This window comes from Canis aureus, chromosome 1 (genome assembly GCF_053574225.1).
Source record: "Canis aureus isolate CA01 chromosome 1, VMU_Caureus_v.1.0, whole genome shotgun sequence".
Taxonomy (NCBI): Eukaryota; Metazoa; Chordata; class Mammalia; order Carnivora; family Canidae; genus Canis; species Canis aureus.
The window spans coordinates 89366643-89393953 of NC_135611.1; the positions used below are offsets into that span (position 1 = coordinate 89366643).

The 27311-nt window shown below is 41.9% G+C and overlaps 1 protein-coding gene across 14 annotated transcripts in view; it reads left to right on the forward strand.

Annotated features, from left to right (window-relative positions):
- The window catches only part of LOC144319613 (uncharacterized), a 103435-nt gene that overhangs the window by 605 nt on the left and 75519 nt on the right, over window positions 1-27311 (forward strand). For 10 of the 14 annotated variants that reach the window (XR_013385394.1, XR_013385389.1, XR_013385384.1 and 7 more), the window contains exon 2: window positions 4587-4725. The gene's annotated coding sequence lies outside the window, so the exon portion shown is untranslated. The other 4 variants (XR_013385400.1, XR_013385398.1, XR_013385396.1 and 1 more) reach the window with 4 other exon arrangements.

The window sequence follows — 27311 nt, forward strand, 5'->3', positions numbered from 1 at the left end:
TTTACTTAGTAGGAACCGAAAAGGTTCCTCTCCCAGATGAATGGAATCAAGTGGCATTTCTCACCCTCATCATTTCCTTCCTTATCCTTGTTTAAAAAAAAAAAAAAAAAGCAAACCCCCTGATGCAAAGCGTGGTATACATTCTGCTGGAGGAAGAGCAGCGCTTGATGGTCCTTATACTCAGATATCCCTGGCCTGGAGAGTCACGGTGAATTTCTGATTGAAAGGATGCTTACCCCCCCCCCCCAAAAAAAAAAAAGAAAGAAAGAAAGAAAGAAAGAAAGAAAGAAAGAAAAGAAAGGATACTCCCTAAGTTCTCAGTAAAGGAACCCCTCTTTTTGGTTTTGAAATCTTTATGTACCTCCCACCCCCCACCTTGGCTAAGCTTGTTATGATTTACTAACCGCTGGGAACCAAGTACAGTCATTCCTTGGTAATGCAAATGTCTGTTATTTCTTGGACTGTTATTCCAGCCTACTTCTTCTAGATGTGTCTGGCCATTACTGGGAGTTTTAGGGTATCGTGTTTTTAGAACCCTGTGACTTCGTTCTGGTTTTATCTTGGCATCCTAGACTCTTCAAAGCTCAGAACAGGAACACACATCTAGTCTAGCTTCCCTTTACAGAAGAGAGAACTAAGATCCAAAGACATTAAGTGGCCCAAGAGCCAGAACACAGGTTCCTTGACTCCCAATTCCTGAATAATAACAGAAACACGGGACTAACAAAGTACAATTTGGGGTAGATAAAGAGGGTGGCAGAGAAAGAACAGATCCAAGAACACTTCATCTGCCTGCAGTGCATCGCTTTGTAGGGGGCAGCACTGCACCACTGTAAATAGGCTGGCTGAGATCTGGGAATGCTAATCCCAGTCTCCCCTTCTCTGCTCCTCACCCCTCTGGTCCATCTGAAATCCAGGGAGTGGAAAACAAATCTGCTTCCCAGAGAGGTAAGTGTAAATGCAAAGCCAATTTTCAATATTTCCTGGCAATGCAGGGGAAGCAAAAACAGGTAAAAGCAAACTTAAAGTGGATGGGGTGAAGGGGGTGTCACACACACGTTACATACAGATGCGTGCATACATGGGTACACACAGCCCTCCTTTCTCATAAAGAGACTGATGGACTCCCATCTGTAAAGCACAAGGCGCCAACAGCCTTAGGTTTCCAGAGACAATTCACAAAGCAGACTGCCCACTGGCTAGTTAGAGAGCTAACTCCTACGAAACAGGATTCTAAGGAACTCTACCAAAAGCCTTAAGAAGATCATTTCTGTGAATTAATTCCTGGAACAAGGGACCACACAGTTATTGGTCCTGTATGAGACCTGTTATTTCTTCCCAATTCTGTCTCTACGTATACATCAACAGGAATTTGGGAAAGTCACCCTCTAATGTGGAAATAAAAGATCAATATCGCTGGCGATAGTCACTTGGCAGAAAATTTGGACACATTTAAAAATTAGAAAGTGCAGGTCTCATATGTAAGTGATGAATCACTGAATTCTACTCCTGAAATCAATGTTGTACTATATGTTAACTAAAAATGTCAATAAAAATAAAAAGTAGAAATTAGAGGAAGTGCTCATCTAATTGTTTTACTTAATTTCAAATGTGATCTCTCTGATTCTATATTTCATCTATTTATTTTTAAAGATTTTATATATTTATGGGAGACACAGAGAGAGAGAGAGGCAGAGACACAGGCAGAGGGAGAAGCAGGCTGCATGCAGAGAGCCCAACGTGGGACTCGATCCCGGGACTCCAGGATCACACCCTGGGCCAAAGGCAGGTGCTAAACTACTAAGCCACCCAGGCATCCCTGATTCTAGATTTTAATCCAAAATCTTAATAATGCTATTTATACTCCCCTATGAGAAACATGTATAGATTCCTTATAGTAGATTTGATAGCATTAATGGCCCTGATTAGTGACCACCCTTTATCCAGGTCTTTTGTCTCTAATTTTGTATTCCCACCTATATGATTAACTTTGGCCAGTGGAATGTCAGTAGCCTTTTTTTTTTTGCTTGAGCACAAACACAGGGAGAAGCAAATTCTTTGCTGAGCAGGAAGCCTGATTGGGGGCTGGATCCCAGGACCCTGGGATCATGACTGAAACCAAAGGCAACCACCCAACTAAGCCACCCAGGAACCCCTCAGTAGACTTGATGTAAATGAAGACTTGAAAAAATGTTGTGCGACATACCTATTTCCAAAATCCAGAGATGCCTGGGTGGCTCAGTGGTTGAGCGTCTGTCTGCCTTTGGCCCAGGGCATGATCCTGGAGTCCCAGGATCAAGTCCCACATCCGGTTGCCTGCATGGAGCCTGCTTCTCCCTCTGCCTGTGTCTGCCTCTCTATCTCTCTCATGAATAAATAAATTAAATTAAAAAAACAAAAAGAATTTCCAAAATCCAGGACACGGACAATACCAAATACTGGTGAGGATGTAAAGCAACAGGAACTCTCATTCATTGCTGGTGGGAAAGCAAAACAGTACAGCTACTTTGAAATACAATTGACTGTTTCCTACAAAATGAAACATGACCTCTCTCCTTAGGATCCAGCAATGATGTTCCTTGACATTTACCAAAAGGAGCTGGAAATGTAGTTCCATACAAAAACCTTATACACAGAGTTTTTAACAGCTTTATTCATGATTTGGACAAAATTTGGAAATAACCAATGTGTTCTTTAGTAGGTGAACTGGGACGTCCAGACATTGGAATGTTATTTAATGGGAAAAAGAAATAAGCTCTCAAGGTATGAGGAGACCTAGAGGAAACTTAAATGCATATGGCTGAGTGAAAGATGCCAGTCTGCAAAGGCTACATATTGATTCCAATTATATGGCATTCTAGAAAAGGCAAACCTATGGAAACAGTAGAAAGATCAGTAGAAACAGTAGAAAGATCAGTGGTTGCCAGGGGTTGGGGGTGGGGAGGTTTGAATTGGTAGAGCATGGAGGACTTGTAGGGCAGTGAAACTACTCTGTATGTTATTACAGTGGTAGGTACTTGTCATTACACATCTGTCCCAAAGCATAAAATGTACAACACCAATTTTTAATGTAAATTATGGTTTTTGGCTTATAATGATGTGTCAAAATAGGTCCACTGATTGTAGCAAGAGTACCACTCTGGTGGGGGATGTTGATAAGTGGGGGAGGCTGTGCATGTGGGGGACAGGGAGGATAAGGGAAATCTCCGTATCTTCCCCTCCATCTTCTTGTGAATCTAAAACCGTTCTAAAAAAAGTTTATTTTTTTTTGAAGTTTGTGCACTTTGCTTTTGTTCTTAGAATTCTACCAAGGAGGACAAGCCCACTAAAGGATGAAAAATCCTGAGGGTACCCTCAGTGGCTCAGTTGGTCAAGGGCCCAACTCATGATTTTGGCTTAGGTCGTGATTTCAGGGTCTTGAGATCAAGCTCCGCATTGGGTTCCACACTCAGCAAGCAGTCTGCTTGAGATTCTCTCCCTCTCCCTCTGCCCCTCCTCCCATTCTCTCTCTCTCTCTCAAATAAATAATTAAATCTTAAAAAAGAAATAAAACAAAAAACAAAGATGAAAGACCCTGTACTACAGAGATGAGTTATCACAGCTGAGGCCATTCCTGAGCAGTAAGCCCTGAGGAGACCGCAGAGGCACAAGCAGGTCCAAATGAGATTGGCCAGGCTTGGTCCAAATCCACAGAGCCACCCCCAACTCACATTCATGAGAAATAATGCACGGTGGCTGTTTGAAGCCACTGCTTCCATCCTCCATTGCTGCATAACAAAGCACCTCAAAACCAATCACCAGGGACCCCCTGGGTGGCTCAGCGGTTTAGAGCCTGCCTTCAGCCCAGTGCATGATCCTGGAGTCCTGGGATCAAGTCCCACATTGGGATCCCTGCATGGAGCCTGCTTCTCCTTCTGCCTGTGTCTCTGCCTCTCTCTGTGTGTGTCTCTCATGTACTTAAAAAAAAAAAAATCTTAAAAAAAAAAACAAAACAATTAAAAAACAGCCACCATTTACTATTTCTCATGATTCTATGAGTCAGCTGGGCATTGGCTGGTGTCACTCCCTTGGCTGCAGTCAGCTAGCTGCATTGGCAGCTGGGCTGAATTGGAAGGTCCAAGAAGGCCCCACTCACACATCAGGCACTTCCATCTGCCTCCACATGGTCTCTCTCTTCCCACGTGCCTAGCTTGGGCTTCTGTAGCATGTAGTCTACTGAGGGAGGTGGGCGGGGGGGCGGGGGGGGCAGGCTTCTTACCTGGTTGCTGGCTTCCAAGAGGAAGGGACTGGAAATTTAGGACTGAGCTTGGAAGTTCTAGAATGCTACTTCTGCTTCATTCTATTGATTAGTCACAAGACCAACCAGATTCAAGCTCTACATTTTTATTTGGGGGGCAGTATGTATGAACAGGAGTAAAGGGGCTCTCCTGCCCACTAAGTTTTAGGGTGGTTGTTATACCACATCAGATGCATTCTTCTAAGCTATGGGACTTTGGGCTAGTTGCAAATCATTTTTGGACCTTTCCATGAATTGAAGGAGTTTGTGTTTCTCTAGGTGGCTAATGTATATTTAACTTTTTCTTTAGTGACATCTCAAGGGAAAATGATCCAGAAAGGAGTTGCCAAAGGGAATCTGTGAAGTACCAGTCAGCCATGGCTATGTCTAGCAGTTCATCCACCATTAACTCCTCAACTTGAAAAATCCTTCAGGAATCCACGTGAAAGGTATGCATGGCCTCCATGGACAGCAGACAGTAGAAAAGCAGAGAGGCTTCATTCTTTACAACCTCTGAAAGATCGTCTTACATCACCATGCCTTCTCTTTCTAGAAACTTCATTTCTAAGCAGATGAAAGAGGCCAAATGCTTAGCTGATTCCCCTGTACAACCTGAGGTGTTCATTTCAGAGGACCAGTTGACCATAGGGTCAACTCTGTTCTCTAATTTTGAGTTTGCTCTTCAGGTTAGCAAAGGCTTGAACACCCCACCCCCAATTCCCTTCCTTCTTCTCTGATACCATCTTCCCTTTCCTCTAGTTTTTGCTCTCTTTTCCTCTTGCATCTCTGCTGCCTTAATCCCATCCATCTCCTGTTCCTCTTTCCTCTCGGGCTTGAGAAGAACGTTAACTACAACTCCTGCTTTCTCATCGTGACCCTGTCCCTACAACAGTGAGGTCTGCATCATCTCTCGGATTGAGATTCCTGGTCTGTGTTATGGCAGTGTCAGACAGGAGGCTCAGAAAGGTCACTTGTAAGGCTAACAGTCTCTGATCATTAGACACTTGCACTGGGATAGAGAAGCTGGGTAGGTTTTGTGGTTTTTCTTGGTGGAGTCATTTCCTCTTTCAAAACCACTCAGGGCTCTGCATGTAACACCTCCTTATTTTTGTATCATGTTTTATATTTCACAGATATTATCACCTATGTCCCTCCTCTGTGACATTGCAGGACATCAAGTGTCAAGGCATACAGCAAGGTGAATATTCAGGACTCAGAACCCTGAGTAGAAAGTACATATGTATCTCAAGCAATTCCCATTGCCTTCATATTTTTTCTGTAACTTTTTTTTTAGTTAGACTATTTGCCATTCTACCAGCTGCAAGCCCGATTTAACTCATTATTCTTTGCCTTGAGGTTGGCATCCTCCTAGCTCTCCTCAAGACTAGCTGATGTTTGCATTCTTCCCGGAGAAACGTGATGCAAAGGGGAGGCCCAGTGTTAGCAGGCATACAGGGCTGACCCTAAAAACACCAGGTCACTCAACTAAGAAATATGAAAAAGAGCCAAGAAATATTTCCCTAACAAATTCATACCAAAATATAAAGTCATATGCATTGAGATTGTAATCATGCAAAAAATACATTCACATGAATCACTTCTAAAAGAGACCAATTACAAATTAAAGTTTTGTGCTAGGGTGAGATAATCCTAAGGTTAAAAAATTTTTTTGATGTTTCATTGCTTTTACATTTAAAAAAAATGCATGTGCCATTAAAACCTCCAGTCGAACTCCCACCAGCCTATAGGATCTCTTTTCTGTGGAGTTCAGTTACTCCTTTTCTCTTTGCCATCTTTTTCTTATTACAAACAGTCTCATGTGTAGCTTTTCTAGGTGAATTTTCACTTTGTCCAGAAGTTATAAAAATAATATAACTGTGTTTGATTTGAAGGATGACCAGGAAATCTGAGAATATCAGGAGGGAGGGGGGGAAAGAAGGTAAAAGAGAAATGAAAGAGCAGCAGAGACTCAAGCTGCATTTCAGAAAGCAGCATAAAGGCATGTAAAATGTGTACACACATTTGGTATGTCAAGTCTGAGCTTAGATATTATGGAAATTGAAAGCCAAGTCTTCCTAAGACAATAAGAAACCTTCTTTTGGTTGGAGGGGCTGGTTCAAAACCTTGAAGTAGGGAAAAGAGGCTGAAGTACACCAGCAGAGTTACTCAGAACTTCTCAAAATCTATTGCAATGATTAATCCTGAGAAATGGTATGTCACAAAAGTCACAAAATCCAGCTGTGGAACCAAGAATGAAACCCAGGACTGCCATCTCATCCCATTCTCAAACAAATATAGGGGCTTCGCTGATTTGGAACCATTTGGGCAGAACCTTCCTGGCTTAGCCTCATCTCTTGGTGATTTTTGAATCTGAAAGCTTTGCTAGCAAAATGGAACTCTTCTTCTGATGTCTCTTTAGAGACACTGACCACAAGCTGTCCCAGCAACCTGGAATATTTTGCTGGGATGAGGGATAGGAAAAGGCAATATATTAATGAGGGTATGAAAACTGCTGTAAGATACAGTTAACGTGGATTAGTACAATAAAGGTCCATTTCTTGTTCATGCCTCTGTTCAACATGGTTTGGTGGTAGGGTTGGTTTCATGTAGTCAGTCATTCAGGGCCCCTGGGTCTTTCCATCTTGTGGCACCTTTATGTTCAACAAGTGGCTTCCCAAATCCCTGCTGTACTAGAAGAGAGACCAAAGGATTTAAGATGCCTGTGATACACATCACATCCACCCACATTCCACTGGCCAGAACCTGGTCCATGGTCCCACCTACCAGCAAGAAGCTGGAAAAATATGTTTAAGTGCTGTGCTGGGGAAGACGGGGACAATACTACATTGTCTCCCCAATGTGCTGAAATAAAGACAAATCATTCATCTTAAGCTTATTCTCACACAGCCATGACTGGAAACTTAGGAGGGAGAGTCTCTAGCAGTCAGATTTATTCTTCTGTGCTTATATGTTGGTATTTTCCCTGAATGTTTAGATTGGAAGCAGCCTACTGTATGCGTGTTTTGGATGGTATTGCTGTCTTGGCAGTGTTTGTGGATATAGATGGGAACATAAAGAGTCAACAGCCTGCATTGTTACAGAGAATTGAACACTTGAAGTAAGTGTAAAAGTGTCTTCTGGAGCGCTTGCCATGAGCAGAGTGCTATTGATTCCATTATCAGGGGAGAAAATGGAATCTGCAATCAGCTTCTGAAGCTGCTACAATTGGAAACTCTGGAGCCTTTGGGAAGAAAAAAAAAGTGAAAAGAAACATAGCTGTATCTGCAGTCAGCCTGTCCTGATGGTACAGGTGACTTCAGGGGAAAGAGGATGGGGCAAGCAAGCAAGCAAGAATGTAGTTCTTTCCAGCACAAATATCCCTTAAGGAAAAATATGAGGGTTCATAGTACTGTGAGGATTTACAAGGAGTTTAAATTAAAAAGCAAAGCCATGCCATGAAGATACAAGTTAGAAAATTTTGGACAGCTGCCCAGCCTCCTCAGGCTGTCCTTCTCATGTGAAGTAGGGAGGGAGCATCAGATTGCAGCCAAGGACCAAGCTACATCCTCCCCAAGTTCTGCTGGGTTTGTAGTTTCCATAGGTTGGGGGATAGTGTGTGTATTTGGGTGACTTAATAACTTTCCCTTAACTTTAAAGTAATGAGTATAAGAAGTCCTCTCTAATGAGCATTCTGCACACCAAGAAATATAGAGGCATTTTCTTCTAGAGACTTTCAGAAGACATGGTTAAAGAAGTTTACTTAGGGATGCCTGGGTGGCTCAGTGGTTGAGCGTCTGCCTCCAGCTCAGAGTGTGATCCCAGGGACTTAGGATTGAGTCTGCATCGGGCTCCCCGCAGGGAACCTGCTTCTCCCTCTACCTGTGTCTCTGCTTCTCTCTCTGTGTCTCTCATGAATAGATAAATAAAATATTTTTTTAAAAAAAGTTTACTTAATCTACAAGGGCTCATTTATTATATCATGATTAGAATAAAAGGCATGATTTGAACTTGCACATACGCTACAGCTTCATAAAAGTACAGAAAGTCAAGAAAAATATCCTGGAGGAAAATCTGCTAAAATGTTAGCTATTGTTGCTGCCTTCAGGTTAATATTGTGTATACTTAAAAAAATATATTGTGCTACTTTTTTCAAATCAGAAGAAGATAAAGGACGGGGGAAATATTAATATTTGACAATGACAAAAAGTTATGTATGGTTTCAAACCCAGAGTCTACCCTCTCCAACATTTACTATTTGCTCATTGTGCTTTAAAACATTTTATACTGTATTTTTAGGCTAAGATAACATGTGCACAAGGCAAAGCATCTGCATAGACATTTTCTTCGAAGAAGTTATACAAGTGACTAGTAAGCACATGAAAAGATACTCAACATTATTCGCCATTAAGACGATGTAAATCAAACACAGACACACACACACACACACACACACACAAACCCACAATGAGCTACTACTTCATACCCACCAGGATGGCTAGAATTAGAAAACATAATAACAAGTGTTGAGAAGGATTTGGGGGACCTGGAACCCATCTACTTTGCTGGTAGCAATATAAAAGGTCACAAAGTTTGGGAAAAAAAGTCTGACAGTTCCTCAAAAGGTTAAACACAGAGTTGCAATAGAACCCAGCAATTTTACTGTTAGGTATTTAAGAGAAATGAACATCCACGTGAAAGCTTGTACCTGAATTCTCATAGGAGCCTTATTCAAAAAAGTGAAAACACTCCAAATCTCTGTCAACTGACAGATGGATCAACAAAACATAATACATTCATATAATGGAATATTATTCAGCAGTAAAAGGAATGAAGTACCGATGTGTGCTACGACAATGATGAGCCTTGTCTTGAACACATTATGTGAACTGAAAAAAGCCAGATACAAAAGGCTGTGTTGTTTGATTCCATTTATAGGAAATGTTTGGAAGGGGCAAGTCTATAAAGAAAGAAAATAGGGCAGCCTGGGTGGCTCAGCGGTTTAGCACCCACTTTGGCCCAGGGCATGATCTTGGAGGCCCAGGATCGAGTCCCACGTTGGGCTCCCTGCATGGAGCCTGCTTCTCCCTCTGCCTGTGTCTCTACCTCTCTTTCTCTCTCTCTGTTTCTCATGAATAAATAAATAAATCTTTAAAAAAAAAAAAAAAGAAAAAGAAAGGAAAGAAAATAGGTTAGTGGTTGCCTGGGGCTGGAGAGAAGTGGACTTGGTAGGGAAATGGGGAATTGCTAATGGATGCTAGAATTTAGGGGAGGAGGATGAAAATGTTCTGAAATTGATAGCAATGACAGGTGTCAAACTCTATGATTATCCTGAACACCAAAGAATTGTTCGTTTTAAATGGGTCCTTTGAATGGTATATAAGTTCATCTCAATCAAGCAAGTTTTTTGAAAAAAAAAAACAAAAGGGGGGAAATGACACATTTAAAAATATTAAAGCAATTATAAGAGGCTAGTGCAACTGAGGAAGTAAATTTTAAATTTTATTTAATTGTACTTAAATAGTCACATGTGACTCCTGGATTGGACTGCACAGCTCTGAATAATCCCCGTTACAGAATTTAATTCACTGCTCATCTTTCACAAGGATATATATGCTCCATCATGAAATTCGCTTTGACTGTGATGATCATCGCTGTATCCCCAGCACCTAGCATGGGGCCTGGTACACAGTAAGATCTCAGCATGGCAGCTCTCATCATCTTCAGCATCATCTTGTCCATCTTGGTTTCCCACAGTTCAGCCCAGCACACGCTACAGATGCTCAGTAACTGCTGCTAATTGAGTTAATTGATTTCTAGGCTTACGAGCCAGCCAGTTAGCTGTTCCTGGAGAACGTGCAACCAAAGGGAGTTGCATTCGTGTCTTTCTGATGCATTTCTCTGTGTGCAGGATAGAGGTTAAAAGCATCTGCTTGTATTCAAACCCTGGCATCATGAGCTCTGGAATGGAGCCTTTCTGTGCCTCAGTTCATTCCTCCATAATATGGAGCCATGAATTAATAGCCCTGCCTTGTTTAGTTGTTGTAAGGATCACACATATTGAGGTTTACAACTTTATAGGAAATATAGAGAACAGAGGGCTGTTTTAAGTCACATCATGAGGATTCAATTAGCAAAACCCAGACTGTAGCCAATTCTAGTTGGGAAACAGAGGCAGCCATCCTACAGTCATTAGAGAGCAAATGTAAGGCCCAAGACAATACTCTGAGACTGGCGATCTGGCTACAAAGGAGGGTTGAAAGAAAAAAATATCTGGCCATGACTGTTTACAAGAAGGGGCAGGCTCTCAGGTAGGAAGAAATTCTGGCCAACTGCTTCTATGTAGCAACCAATAATGCATGCTCTGCAGACTCTGGTAAAGCCCCACTTGCAGCTGCCTTCAACTTTCCATGGATTGAAAAGCAAGCAGAGTGTTAGCAAAGAGGGTCCTCAGCCTTCAGACTGTCTGTAGGATGTTGGTGAGTCAGGCACAGATGTGTCAAGGAACGGTCTCCATCCCTCCTTGAGTAGCAGCTTTAACAAAAGCTGGCCTTTACTCAAAGAGACATGAGACCGTGAAAGTAGGGAGTAGAATGGGGAGGGAATAGAAGAGCCAGAGAAACTTGTCTGGTTCTGCTGCTCTCAAAAGTCCCTTGGAGCTACCCACGAAGACAGTCCTGGGGTCACCCTGCCCCATCTTCCTGGGATGTATCATTCTTAGGCTTTCCTGCTCGTTCACCAGTGTGGCATCCTGAATTGTGGCTGATTATGTTTCAAAGTTCTGTTTTCAAAGAAATTTCAAGTCCTTTTTATTTTATAAAATTAGGCAAAAATGTTATTCAGAGAACTCTCAAAACACTACCACCTTATCAAAATCCTGACTCTCTCCACTCCTATCCATCTGCTCCATCATCACCCTTACCACAGGAACCGTTTGATTAGTCTCCTTGCTTTGGCTCTTGCCTTCTTCAAATCCGTTTGCCAAACATGGTGCTGTGTGATCCCGAAAGCCAGAAATATCAGGTCTTGTCACTCTGCTACTCAAAATCTTCTGAAGGCTTTCTGAAATCTTAGAATAAAAGTGAAACCCTTTCCTGTGGACTTCAAAAACTTGCATGGTCTGATCACAAGATACGCAGCTGTGGTGTCACTGCAGACCACTCTGCCTCTCGCTTCCCAAAATTCTAGCCAGACTTGTCTTCTGCTTTCTGGTTCACAAACGTGCTATTTTGTCCTCAGGGAATTTAAACTTCTTGTTCTCTCTACTGGAAGGCTCCTAAACTGGATCTTCCCCAGGCTGTCAACTTGCATTCAGGGACACCTTGACCCCTCTGTCATCTCCAAGAGAACTTTCCTGATCATTGTACTGAAAGATCTACAGTAACTACTTTCCCTCTAGAGTGCCTGCACACATGCACACGCATGCACATAAATTTTACTCAATGTAGTAATATGTATGAGGTAAAGGGCTTTCGACAGCACATTATAAATCTTCAGTGTTGTCAGCAGTGATTCTTTCCCCCTTACACCACATATTATCTAAATTTCTCCTATATTAATGCATTTACTTGTCTGTGGTTGGCCTACCCCTCCTCAGTCTCAGCTCCTTAAGAACAGGGACTGTGATTGTTTTGTTCATTGATATAGCTCTAGCACCCAGAAGAAAGCCTATCACACAGTAGGTGCTCAATAATCATCATCCAAAGGATGACTTAACTGTAGGAAAACATACATACATATGACAAAGGGAAAGAAAAGATTACCAATAACACGGAGTATCAAGATATTCTTGGGAGACTTTTTTTTCCCCCTGCTTTTCAGATATTCTAAATATTTTGCAAAGACATGCATTCTTTTTAATCACTAAAGAGTTAACTTGCAAAAAGACTTAATGTTGGTGTGCCATATGAAGCGTCAGTCAATCCATTTATGCAGGCATGTGGCAGGTTGCATTCTTTGGGTCTGTGTATAAAACCACTTACGAAATCAGAAGTCATCTGACTTTTGTCAGGAAGAAGCCTCAGCACCATGTGCCTTAGTGTGTGAACACAGAGGCAGGCCCTGGTGAAAGCCCCCTGGGAGGTCTGACAAGTCTCATTCCATCAGTGGCTGTGTGCCATGTGACCAGCCACCTGCTTCTTTATCTCTAGCTCCTTAAGTCAGGAGTTCTGTTTGGCTACAGACCTTGACACTGTGGAGGTCAGCCAAGGTCAGGGCTCCCTTAAGAATGACTCACGCTGCTCTGTGTTCTCCGCTGGGCATAGGCTAGAGCATGGTAAACACTGTGATTTTCCAGGCTTGGCTCCCAGGAGGTAAGGCTCATTCCCTGAAACACTGATCCATTAAAAAAAAAAAAAAAAAAAATCCCCAAAGCAGCCACCAAAAGCAGATTTGGCATTTAGGGGGAAAAAAGAAGCTTCTAACTCTCTGATCCTATCCAGCATGATTCTAACTCAAACCCGACTACCCAATGTCATTGTGCTTTTTAGGCTTGTCTGAAGAAGGGCAATAATTCTGATTTAAAAGAAAAATTGTTGTGAAAGATTGTAAACATACATACAAGTATTAGCAGTAATACAATAAACAATTGGAATAGCGGGGTCAAACTTAGTAAGATTTTTACATGCCTTACTTGGTTTGGAGTCTCTTGCCTTAAAAAACAATCCCAGATACAATATACCTGGTCCCCAATTCCATTCCTTTCCCCCACCCAGTGGCAATCAGAATCAAAAATAGCTGTTTATCATTGCTCCACAGTTTTTTATCCACCCATGTATCCATCAACTTTGTCTACTTGTTTCCTTGTTTTAAGCTTTTATGTAAAGGGTACCTGTACCTCACATATTATGTTGTGACATTTTGTTGTCATTGTTTAGCATTCTATTCATAAGATTTGTCTTTGTTGATATATGTGATGGTTACTTTCATGTGTCACCTTGGCTAGGCTACAATTCCTAGTTAATCAGTGAAACACTAATCTAGGTGTTGCTCCGTGGATATTTTATAGATGTGATTAAAGTCCATAATCAGTTGTCTTTCAGTAAAGGAGACTACCCTAGATAATTTGGATGGACCTGATGCAATCAGTTCCTCACTCTGAGATCACTACTGGAGCTGAGACCAAGAGTTGGACACTTAACCAACTGAGCCACCCAGGTGCCCCTGAGGCTTCTCTGAAGAGGAAGAAGTTGTGTCTGTGGACAGGAGCTTGAATTCATGCGTGCATGGCAGTTCCAGTCTGCCTTTCCGGATGACCTGCCCTATGGATTTCAGCCTTGCATAGCCAGGTCCACAGTCACGTGAGCCACTTTCTTGCAATAAACTTTTTACTATATGTCTCCCACTGGTTCCTTTTGTCTGAGTGAACCCTGGCTGATACAGTACATCTACCTCTGATTCATCTCTTCGCATTGCTGTATGACAAGCGTCAGCAAACTTTTTTTATAAAAGCCAGATAGTCAATAATTTAGGCTTTGGGGCATACAGTCTTTACTGCAACTGCTTCACAATGCCATCGTAGTATGAAAGCAGCCATAGACAATACATTAAGAAATGGGGGTGGCTGGGTTCCTATAAAGGTTTATTTACACACACAGGCATTGGGCTGGATTTGACCCAAGGGCTATAGTTTGCTAATTCCTGCAATATGATGTTGCCACTGTTTTTAAATTTTTTTTAAAGATTTATTTATTTATTCATGAGAGACACCCAAAGAAAGAGACAGAGACACAGGCAGAGGGAGAAGCAGGCTCCACGCAGGGAGCCCGATGAGGGACTCGATCCTGGAATCCTGGGATCACACCCTGAGCTGAAGGCAGATGGTATCCCTGATGTTGCTATTGTGCAAGCAAACCACAATTTATATATTCTCCTGTTCGATATTTCTCTACATTTCCCCCCATTCCTACACAATGCTGTAGCTAACATACTTGTACACCTTTCTTGCATACAAGTTCAAGTGTTTATCTCGATCTGTTTAAGAGCAGAAATGATGAGTCCTGGGGTATATGAATCTTCAACCTAATTGTGCCACATTGCAAGCTATAGACATTGTTCTAATCCATACTCCTACCAATATTTGCCTCATCTTCCATACCATTTGGAGTTTTCATACTTACATTTACAATCTGATTAATATAAAATTGTCTTTCATTGTAGTTTTAATTTATATTTCTGTAACAAGTAATGGTGAGAAGTATCTTCTCATGTGACTATTCTCCATCTGTATATCCTCTTTTTTAAATAGCAATTATTTTGGGGATGCCTGGGTAGCTCAGTGGTTGAGTGTCTGCCTTTGGCTCAGGTTGTAATCCTGGGGTCCTGGGATCGAGTCTCGCATCAGGCTCCTTCCTCTCAGGGCCCCTGCTTCTCCCTCTGCCTATGTCTCTGCCTCTCTCTCTCTGTGTCTCTCATGAATAAATAAATAAAATCTCTTAAAAAAAAGCAATTATTTTTTCCAAATTAAAAAATATTTAATTGAAATATAGGTGACATACAATGTCATGTTAGGTTCAGGTGTACCACATAGTGATTTGACAATTATATCCATTATAAAATGTTCACCATGGTATGTGTGGTTACCATCTGTTGCAATACATATATACTCTTTGATAAAGTAATCTGTTCAAATCATTTGGCTATTTTAAAAATTGGGTTTTATTTTCTTATTGAATTTTATGAGCTCTTTACATACCAGGGATATAAGTCCTGTGTTGAATATATGATTTGCAAATGTTTTCTCCCAGTCTATAGATTGCCTTTTCATTCTCTGGAGTATCTTTTGTGGAGCAGAAATTTTAGTTTTTTTAAAAGATTTTATTATTTGAGAGAGAGAGGGAGTGAGAGAGAGCCAGAACACAAGTGGGGTGGGGGCAAAAGGAGAAGTAGACTCTCTGCCTAGCAGGGAGCCTAACTCAGGGATCCCCCAGAAGTTTTTAAATTGATGATATTCAAATTCATCAGTTCTTTTGTGGATCGTGTTTCTGGTAATATAAGAAATCTTCATAGAACCCAAAGTCATAAGGATTTTTTTCGTATGTTATCTTCTACAAGTTTTATGTTTTTAAGGTTTATAGTTAGGCCTATGATGTATTTTTAATTAATGTTCATATATAATGTAGGATATGGGTTAAAGTTCACTTGTTTATATATGGATATCCAGTTGAAGCACTGTTTATTGAAGAGGCTATCTTCCTCTGTTGCCTTAGCATCTTTGTCAAAAGTCAGTTGATCAGAGGCAACTGGGTGGCTCAGTTGAGCATCTGTCTTCGGCTCAGGTTCTGATCCCAGGATCCTGGGATAGAGCCCCATGTGGAGCTCCCTGCTGAGGCGGGAGTCTGCTTCTCCCTCTCTCTCTCTCCCCCCTGCTCATGCTCTCTCTCTTTATCTCTCTCTCATAAATAAATAAATAAATAAATAAATAAATAAATAAATAAATAAATTCTTTAGAAAAATCAGTTAATCAATAATGTAGGGTAAGTCTGGGAACTGTGCTCTGTTTCTCTCATCTATAATGTCTATTCTTTTGCCAATACCACAGTGTCTTGATTACTGGCTCTTTCTATTGAATCTGGTGGCACTACTCCTCAAATTTGTTCCTCCTTTTCAGAATCAAATCGACTGTTCTATTCCTTTGCCTTCTCATATCATTTTTAGATTCAGTTTGTTGGTATCTATAAGAACATCCTGCCGAAATTTTGTTAAGAATTATGTTGAATGTGTAGATCAACTTAGGGAGAACTGATATTTTAACAACGAACAGGGTATGTGTCTTTTAATCTATTTAGCTCTATATTTCTTTTGTCAGTATTTTCCAGTTTGCATTACACAGATCCTGCATATATATTTTTAGATTTATAACTAAATACTTTTTTGAGGGGTGTAGTTTGTAAGTGGTACTTTTTTTTTAAGTTGCCTTCCAATTATTCATTGCTGGTGTATAGAAATACAATTGATTTTTGTATATTGACCTTGAATTCTGCAACCTTGCTAAACCCATTGGTTCTAAAAGTTTTTCCTTTGCCAATTTATATATTGGTTTTGGGTTTTTAAAATTGATTTGCAAGAGCAATTTATATGTTCTGTATATTCATTCATTGGACAAATACTTTTACTGAGTGCCTGCTATGTGTCAGGTATGATATTAGCATACTAATCTTGAGTCAATTTTGTTCGTTGCAACATTCTTTGGGAAGCAGTTATTCATCTCAGTTATAGAGACACTTATAGAATACCTGTCCACTAATTATTCAAAAAATGTATTGAGTACCCACTGTATGCTAGACAATAGCTTAGTTAATGGAGATACAGAAGAAATGATAATGACAAAAACTAGAGGTCCCTCCACAAATGAAGGAGACAGCAAATAAAAAGTAAATTCATAATATAATTACAAGTAATGAAAATGCTTTGGAGAAAGTAAATCAAGATAATAGGGCAGAGGGCAGAGGGGACCAGTGGGAAGACAGAGAAAGGTGCTCTTAAATACGGTGGTGGTGGCAGACCTCTGCCAGTAGACGGTGTGTAAGCTGAGTGACAAGAACAGGCCGAGGCAAGGGCCCTCCAGGAAGAGTCAACAGCAAGTGCAAAGGTCCTGGGCAAAAATGAGCCTCATATGACTGAAGGACCAGAGAGGGGCCGGGTTGTCTGGAGTGTATTGAGCAAGGGACAGTGGTATGAGAAGAGCCTAGAGAGATGGAGAGGGGCCAGAGATAGGCAGTGGCCATGACAAAGGGGGCAACACTTGATTCTCAGTCCCTGGGAAACAGCAGAGCATGGGCTAAGCATCTCTGACACAAAGATGAATAAGACCAAGCCCTGCCCTCAGGAGCCCATGATCTTGTGGGAGAGACAAACACATGAATAAATGCACAACAGTGTGAAAAGCACACGAGAGGTATGGAGGTAGGAAGCAAGAGTGATCTTTTATTTCTAGTCTGAAAGACAGAATTTCTACAGCCTCCTCTTTAAACCCTGAAGTCTAAAATTCCCCTTAAAAATCACATATATCAAATATATGGCACTTCATTTTCAAATTGTAGAGATCCCTTCTCTATGGCCCCCATTGCACCTGCTGCTTTCCCCCACCTTTCTCCCATAGAGCCTACATTTACTTGCCTCTGTCTCACCAGTCACTAAGGTCCACGAGGGCAGTAGCTGAGCCCTCCTCCCCACTATCCGTATCCCATTTGACAGATGAGCAAACTGATGATCAGAGAGAGCAAGTGACCTGCCCTCTGAAGCACAGCTATGGTGGTAGATAGAGCAGAATGTTAGAATGCTGGGGGCTCTTCCTTTTCCTAGGTTAGGGGTTTTCTCTTTACACCCCCGCATCCCATGGTGACTTGTAGGAGGAACATGTCACAGAACACAGGTGTCAACATGGTGGGCTTGGGGATCCCTGGTGGCTCAGTGGTTAAGCGCCTGCCTTCGGCCCAAGTCATGATCCTGGAGACCTGGGATTGAATCCCATGTCAGGCTCCTTGCATGGAGCCTGCTTCTCCCTCTGCCTGTGTCTCTGCCTCTCTCTCTCTCTCTGTCTCTCATGAATAAATAAAATCTTTTAAAAAATGGTGGGCTTGCTGATATGTCTTCTAAATACTGAAATATCACCAGAATATTAGAATGCATTCAAATTTTTAAATTGTAAAATGTATCATGCATCCAGAAGAGTATAAAATGGTATAGTTTGAAGGAGTACCTGGGTGGCTCAGTCAGTTGAGCATCTGCCTTCAGCTCAGGTCATGGTCCTGCTTCTCCCCCTCCCTCTAACTGCCCCCCCTCCACTTGTGTGCTATTTCTCTCTCTCAAATACAAAAATAAAATCTTTTCTTAAAATATTTTATTTATTTATTTATTTTACATATATTTTTTAAATTGGAGTTCAATTTGCCAACATATAGCATAACACCCAGTGCTCATCCCATCAAGTGCCCCACCCCCAGCACCACCTCACACCAGTGAGAATGAGGAAAATTAACAAGGCAGGAAACCACAAATGTTGGAGAGGATGCGGAGAAAAGAGAACCCTCTTACACTGTTGGTGGGAATGTGAACTGGTGCAGCCACTCTGGAAAACTGTGTGAAGGTTCCTCAAAGAGTTAAAAATAGACCTGCCCTACGACCCAGCAACTGCACTGTTGGGGATTTACCCCAAAGATACAGATGCAGTGAAACACCGGGACACCTGCACCCCGATGTTTCTAGCAGCAATGACCACAATAGCCAAACTGTGGAAGGAGCCTCGGTGTCCATCGAAAGATGAATGGATGAAGCAGCTGTCGTCTATGTATACAATGGAATATTATTCAGCCATTAGAAATGACAAATACCCACCATTTGCTTCGACGTGGATGCTGAGTGAAATAAGTCAATCGGAGAAGGACAAACATTACATGGTCTCATTCATTTGGGGAATATAAAAAAAGTGAAAGGGAATAAAGGGGAAAGGAGAAAAAATGAGTGGGAAATATTAGAAAGGGAGACAGAACATGAGAGACTCCTAACTCTGGGAAAAGAACAAGGGGTGGTGGAAAGGGAGGAGGGCGGGGGGTGGGGGTGACTGGGTGATGGGCAAAAATAAAATCTTTTTAAAAAATTGTACAGTTTGAAAACCAGTAAAGCCCAGGTTCACATTATCCTGGATAAGAAGGAGATCTTTAGGGACGCCTGGGTGGCTCAGTGGTTGAGCGTCTGCCTTTGGCTCAGGATGTGATCCCGGGGTCTTGGGATCGAGTCCTGCATTGGGATCCCCGCAGAGAGCCTGCTTTTCCTCTGCCTATGTCTCTACCTCTTTCTCTGTGTCTCTCAGGAATAAAGAAAGAAAATCTTAAAAAAAAAAAAAAAAAAGGAAATAGATCTTTAGCAGAATTTTAGAAACCTCCTGTGTATCCCTCCATAATCATATCCCCTCCCTCCCACCTTGGCATAAACATTTACCTTACTTTGGGTTAATCAGCCCCTTGCTGTTCTTTACAGATTTCACACTTTTACGTATGTATCTAAACAAAATATGTTTTAGTTTTAAAATGCTGAGTAGCAAGCAGAAGTCTAGCTGTGTCAAGGACAGGGCGATCTCACCTCTCTGAGATGAAAGTCTGGAAAAGGGTCCGCTCTGGAGTCCTAGAGACAGAGTCCATGGGCAGGTTCCCTGGGCGTGCATGGAAGTGACTACAGGGGAAGGCAGTGCTCAAGGTCATATCTGAGTCATGGGGACGAAGTGGGAGAAAAATAATTAACACAGGCCTGTAACACACTCCTTCCCTGCTGGGGGTGCCTCCACCAGACCTCCCTATAATCCCAGCAATGACATCTAGAGGGAGAAAGATATGGGGCAGGTCTACATTTAAAATACTTTCAATAGGAATTACCTGCTTACTTGACATTGAGTGATGTAAGTAAATGTGGAATTTTTGGATTAAGAGGCATGGCTGACACCAGGGTGTCTCAGTGGGTTAAGCATCTGTCTTCCTTCAGCTCAGGTCATGATCCCAGGATCCCGAGATTGAGCCTCACATCAAGCTCCCTGCTCAGTGGGGGTCTGCTTCTTTCTCTCCCTCTGTTGCTCCTCTGCTTGTGCTCTCTTACTCTTTCTCTCTCTGTCAAATAAATAAATACAATCTTTAAAATAAGTGAGGGGGCATGGTTGGCTGGGCAATGGGGAGTAGTCAGGTAAGCTTTCCCTATCTATATATAATAAATTATAAAACCAAGAGGCTTCAAACAGATGCAGCTGCCTTTGAGTGCAGTCCCATACATGGTTTAAACCTAATCTGTTGATCAGATATCAGAATGTGTTCTAATGCAGGAGAAGGGACACCTTTTGGCAACTGGTGGTTTTAGGACTTTCTGGGGGGAAAATATTCTGTTTGTGCCTATAGCTTGCTTGTATCCTTCAGTCATTACTAAAACTTGGTGTTAAGTGTGATCTAGGATTCTCATAGTCCCACTTGACAAATGGACATTTTGTGCAAATTCAACCCAGATCACCACAGGCAGGGTATCTGGCAGTGTTGTAGAATGGCCCAGACACTAATTGTCTACTGAAATGTGGTCAAAGACTGGGATCTCTAATATCTTCTGAAGTCACCATGGATTCCCCTAACTCTCACGAACAGGGTAAACCATGATGAGATGCCACCTCACAACCATTAGGATGGCTACTGTCAGAAAGCCAGGAAATGAAAAGCATTGACAAGGCTGTGGAGAAGTTGAAACCCTTGCTCATTGTTGGTGGGGATGCAAATTGGTGCAGCTGCTGCGGAAAACAGTATGAAGGTTCGTCAAAAAATTAAAAACAGAAATATCACATGATCCAGCTGTTCCAATCTGGCTACTTAGCCAAAGGAAATGCAATTAGGACCTGGAAGAGATATCTCCACTCCTATGTTTATTGCACTAATCACAAGAGCCAAGATATGGAAGGAACCTAAGTGCCTGTAAAGAGATGACTGGATAAAGAAGACGTCACACACACACACACACACACACACACACACACACACACACAATGGAATGTTAGTCAGCCAGGAGAAAGAAGGACATCCTGCCTTTTGCAATAACATGGATGGGCCTCAGGGGCATTATGGTAAGTGAAATAAGTCAGACAAAGAAAGATAAGTAAGTGGTGTCACTTGTGTGTGAATCTGGAGAAGCTAAACTCCTAGAAATCTGGACTAGAGCAGGGGTTGTTAGGGGCTGACGGCGGAGGGGGGGTTGTTGGTCAAAGGGTTCAAATGCCCAGTTACAGGATGAATAAGTTCTGGGGACCTAAAATACAGCACACTGATTGTACTCAATAATATTGTATTTCATACTTGAAAATTGCTAGGAGAGTAGATCTTCAATATTCTCACCACAAAAAAAAAAAAAAAGAAATGGTATTATGTGATGTGATGCAGGTGTGAGCCAACATTATGTAGTCATCATTCTGCATTCTGATACATATACATGTATCAGATCAGTACCTTTTATAGTTCAAACTTACATGATGTCATGTGTCAACTGTATCTCACTCTATCATGGGAGAGAAATAGCATTACCTTAGGATCCAACGACCCCGCTTCTAGGCATATATTCCGTAGAATTGAAAGCAGGTCTCAGAGAGATATTTGGGTGCCTGTGTTCCCAGCAGCATTGTTCACCATGCTGAGTGGCGAAAGCAACTTTAGCATTCATCAGTGAGTGATTGAAGAAACAAATGTGTTTATATACAGTAGAATATTACTCAGCTTTTAAGAAAGAAGGAAGATTGTAACACACAGAATGGTTGACCCCTAAAGACATTATATTCAGTGAAATAATACAGTCATAAAAGACAAATATCATAGGGATGCCTTGTGGCTCCATTGGTTGAGAGTCTGACTCTTGATTTGGGCTCAGGTCATGATCTCAGGGTCATTAGATCGAGCCCCGGGTCAGGCTTCCCACTCAGCATGGAGTCTGCTTGGATATTCTCTCCCTTTGCCTCTCCCCTCTGCTACCCCGCTCATGCATGCTCTTTCTCGCTCTCTCTCAGATAGATGAATAAATACAAATATTGTATAATTCCACTTTTATGAGGTATGTTGTCAAATTCATAGAGATGGAAAGTAGAAGGATGGCTCCAGGGGCTGGGGAGGAGGGATGGGAAGTTGTTGAATGGGCATAGAGTTTCAGTTTTGCAAAATGAAAACAGCTTTTGAGATTGGTTGCACAGCACTGTGAGTGGACATAACACCTACTAAACTGTAGATAACTTAAAGATAGTTAAATTTTTAATAATTAAATAGGTAAACCTCATGGGTGTTTCATCACAATTGAAAGAAAAAGAATTGGGCAAAGCAGATCACACATCACATCTGTGGGGTGTGTGTGTGTGATGGATGTCCCTGCTGATCCAGGGAGCAGGGTGTGGAGGGGAGACAGGCCAAGCGCAGATAAGGTAGGCCAATTTCACCTAGACATGTCGCCTTTAGTTAAAGACCAGACAGGGGCAGCGAGCGTCATGCTAATGACACTGTTCTCTTCCTGCCACAATGCTCTGTCTGCACTGGCTGCCCCTGCCTCTGCTGCAGAGCTGTCTCCCTGAGCTCCCCCTCTGCTGTGTTCGGGGGGGCACTTTCCCTTCTTTGCTCTGTTGGACCTTCTGTTTTCTGCATCTCACTTTTTTCTGTACTTCTCTGGTGTCCTCCCTCTTTTGGTGGGGACATGCGTGGAAAGCAAATTTCTTGAGATCATGTATTCCAGGAAGCATTTTTTTTTAAGCATCTTTTTTTAAAAGAAAGATTTTATTTATTTATTTGACAGAGAGAGCAAGAGAGCACGAGCAGGGGTAGAAGCAGGCTCCTCGCTGAGCAGGGAGCCTGACTCGGGGCTCAATCCCAGGACCCTGGGATCATGACCTGAGCCGAAGGCAGACACTAAACCGACTGAGCCCCCCAGGCACCCCCAGAAAGCATCTTTCGTCTACCCTCATACACAAGATATTTTGGCTGAGAGTGTGATCTCAGTGCACATTTTTTCCAGAATTTTGTAGGTATGGCTGCATATCTTCTTGATTCCAGTATTGCTATCGAGAGTCTCAGCTTGTTCTGACTGCTGCTTCCCTGTGGCTGACCCATCATCTTTCCTCTCTGGATGCTTTTGAGGTTCTAAGTTTGTCTCCAGTGTCCCTGGAAACTGACAATGATGTGCAATGGTGTGGGTTTGTTCTCACTCGTTCTGCTGTGAGTCCTTTGATCTGGCAACCCATCCTTTTTGGGTCTGGAAATGTTTTTGGTTTTTTTTATAATTATTACAATTTTTTAAAATATTTTATTTATTTATTAATGATAGACACAGAGAGAGACAGAGAGACAGAGACACAGGCAGAGGGAGAAGCAGGCTCCATGCAGGGAGCCCGACGTGGGACTCGATCCCGGGACTCCAGGATCACGCCCTGGGCCGAAAGCAGGCGCTTAAACCACTGAGCCACTGCATTATTTCATCAATGAACCCATCCCCCCCACCCCCGTGTATCTTCTACCACAAAGTCCCCTATCACATAGGTATTGAATATTCTGGACTGTTCCTCTATTATCTTTCTCTCTTTGTCATTTTGCTTTACTCTCTGGAAGATTTTCTCAGCTTTATCTTCTAATCCCTCCTTCAAATTATCTTCATTTCCACTGTTAAAAGCTTTTTTTTTTTTTTTTCAAAAGCTCTTTTTGTTTTCTAGATTTCCCTTTATTAGGGATGCATTATCTCCTATCTCTGTGGATATTTATTATAGTTTACAGAGATAAACTTTTCTTCTCCCTGAATAGCCTGTGTTTTCCCTGTTACGTTTTTTTTTTTTTTTTCCCTGTTACGTTTTTGTTTGTTCATCTGATTGTTGGAGGCTTTCCTAAGCTGTCTGGTAATCTTGGCTATTTGCTCATGATGAGGAATAGGGGAGCTAAAATGCTGACCAGAATCTCCGAGGGCATGGGTACAGGGCTTGATAACTCTGAGCATCCCTCCAGGGCTGTGTCGCTAGGCTCTCTGGGGAGATTGATGCTAGTATTTTAGAGTCACTCCCCCTGGGCTGGCCAGACTCCCCCTCAAGAAATGGTTCAAATCTCCTACCTATAGGGTAGATGGCCTACAATGTTCTGGAAGACCAGTGGGAGAAGAGGGCTTGAGGTCTCAAGTACTCACTGCACATCCTGACACTTAATTTCCCTGTTATTGGCATGGTTCCCAATTTCCATTTTAAAGAAAAAAGGAGTTCATTTACTGGATGAGTTACAAATTTTTCTCCACAAAAAGGCAACACATGCAGAATCACTTCTGTAGAGCTCCAGGGGTACTGAGATAGAGAACAGAGAGGGCTTCCCGCTTACACTGCTCGCTGGTAGACCCCTTTCCTGGACCACCTCCCTGCAACTTCATTCATAAGCTTAGTAATCCATTGGGAGAAGTTTCCTATTTGATTAAGATCTTTAGTTTTTACAAACTGTAAGTGCATTTCTTAGGCTCATAAAGCCTTACACCTATTTGCTTATTGTGAGCAGGTGTAGTGCAGGGATCATGATGTAGATTATCTGCTATCTCCCACATGGAATATTCTTTCCCACTGTAACTCTGGGCTCTAAAACACAGCTTTATTAGGAAGGAGCTGAAAAATAACAAAAAAGCTAAACATCATAAAAATAACAAAAGCTAACCTGTACGCGGAGTCACTAACCATGAAAGTATCTTCAGTAATGAGAAGCTTCCAGTAGCCCCTTTGGTAAATAGGATGGAAAATCCTTGTTTTCAATCAAGACTCACATTTTGGGCCTCACAAATGTCACCTGGTCTTGAAATATAAGAGGGTGGAGGAAGAAGGAAAGAGTGTTCTAGACGGGGGAAAAAAATTCCAAGTAATTTGGCTTATTTAGAGGAATGGCAAGGAAGCCGGAAGGTCTAAAGGATAAGAGTGTGTTTGTGCGCTGCAGTGGAGGGTAAGCAGGGATTGGCAAGATATGAGGGACACAACCCAGCCAGAAGATGACCAGCTGGCAACAAGAGGGGGCAGGGCAAAACCCCATTTGCGTGATTTAGAAGATGGATGAGAGCCAAAGGCACCAAGTGAGGAGCCTGGGATGATGATAATAAAAATAGCAACCAAATTACCAATGGCAATTAGCATAGCAGATGCTTCAATACATCATCTCCAATCTTCATCCAGCCTCCCAGAGAGGCATCATCATCCCTGCACTACAGATGCAGAAGCAGAGGGTCCCAGAAACCCAGAGTGGCAAGGTCTGGCTGCCTTTAGAGTCAAGCTGACTTCCATTACACCAAGCTGTGTCCCAATTCATGCCAGGTCTGTTCCCTCATTCAGCCATTCAGGCCACTAGTACCAACTAACTGCTAAGCTAGATGCTGAAAATAACAAGAATGTTTGTCCCTGTGTGTCAGAGAACCCTGCATTCTTTTAAAAACTTATTAATTTGAGTTATTAATTTTTATTTGAGTATGGTTGAAACACAATGTTACATTAGTTTCAGGTGTACAGCCTAGTGATTCAACAAGTTTAGATGTTACACGATGCTCCCCACAAGCGTAGCTACCATCTGCCTCCATGCATTGCTATTACAATATCCTTGACTGTATTCCCTATGCTGTACCTTCTGTTCCTGGACTTATTCACTCCATAACTGGAAGCCTACATTTCCCACTTCCCTAAACCCATTTTTTTCCATCTCCCCATCTCCCTCCCCACTGGCAACCATCAGTTTGCGCTCTGTGTTTACAGGCCTGATCCTGCTTTTTTTTTTTTTAAGACTTTATTTATTCATGAGAGACACACAGAGAGAGGCAGAGACATAGGCAGAGGGAGAAGCAGGCTCTCTGCAGGGGGCCTCATGCGGGACTCGATTCCAGGATCTCAGGATCATGACCTGAGTTGAAGGCAGATTCTCAACCACTGAGCCACCCAGGTGCCCCTGATTCTGCTTATTGTTTGCTTTTTTGTTTTGTTTGTTTTAGATTCCATATATGAGTGAAGTCATTTGGTCTTTGCCTTTTTCAGTCTGACTTATTTCACTTACCATAATACCCTCTAGATCCATCCATGTTATTACAAATGGCACAATCTCACCCTTTTTTTATGACTGTGTAGAATCCCGTGTGCACGTGTGTGTGTGTGTGTGTGTGTGTGTGTGTGACATTTTCCTTGTCCATTTGTCTATAGATAGACTCAGGTTGTTTCCATCTTTTGGTTATTGTAAATAATGCTGCAATACACATAAAGGTGCATATATCCTTTGAAATTAGTGTTTATTTCACTGGAATTTCAGTGGAATTATTGAATCACGTGGTAATTCTATCTTTAATTTTTTGAGGAACCTCCATAGTATTTTCCACAGTGGCTGCACCAATTTACATTCCCACCAACAGTATATAAGGATTCTCTTTTCTTCATACCCTCATCAGTATTTGTTCTTTCTTGCCCTGATTTTAGCCATTTTGAGAGGTGTAAGGTGATATCTCATTGTGCTTTTGATTTGCAATTGCTTGATGATGAGTGATGTTGAGCATCTTCTCACCTGTGTGTTGCCTAACTGTGTGTCTTTGGAAAATGTCCATTTATGTCCTCAGCCCATGTTTATATTAGATTACTTGTTTTGCTTTGGTGTTGAGTTGTGTAAGTTCTTTATATATTTTGGATATTAACCCCTTATCAGATATATCATTTGGAGGGACGCCTAGGTGGCTCAGTGGTTGAGCATCTGCCTTTGGCTCAGGGCATGATCCCAGGGTCCTGGAATCAAGTCCTGCATCGAGCTCCCTGTAGGGAGCCTGCTTCTCCCTTTGCCTATGTCTCTGCCTCTCTCTCTGTGTCTCTCATGAATAAATAAAGAAAATCTTTTTTTAAAAAGATATATTACTTGCAAATATCTTTTTCCATTCAGTAGGTTGCCTTTTTGTTTTGTTGATGGTTTCCATCATTGTGCAGAAGCTTTTCATTTTGGTGTAGCCTCAATAATTTAATTTTACCTTTGTTTCCCTCAGCTTAGAAGACATATCTAGAAAAATGTTGCTGTAGTGATGTCAGAGAAATAACTGCCTGTTTTCTTTTCTAGGAGTTTTATGGTTTCAGTCTCATGTTTAGGTCTTTAATCCACTTTGAGTTTATTTTTGTGTATGGTGTTAGAAAATGGTCCAGTTTTCTCAGCACCATTTGTTGGAGAAACCATCTTTTCCCCATTGCATATTCTTGCCTCCTTTGTCATAGATTAATTGACCATAGGTATAGGTTTATTTCTAAATTTTCTTTTATTATTTATGATAGTCACACAGAGAGAGAGAGAGAGAGAGGCAGAGACACAGGCAGAGGGAGAAGCAGGCTCCATGCACCGGAAGCCCGACGTGGGATTCGATCTCGGGTCTCCAGGATCGCGCCCTGGGCCAAAGGCAGGTGCTAAACCGCTGCGCCACCCAGGGATCCCTATAGGTTTATTTCTGAGCTCTCTATTCTCTTCCATTGAACTATCTGTCTATTTTTTTGTGCCAATACCATACTGTTTCTATTACTACATCTCTGTAGTGT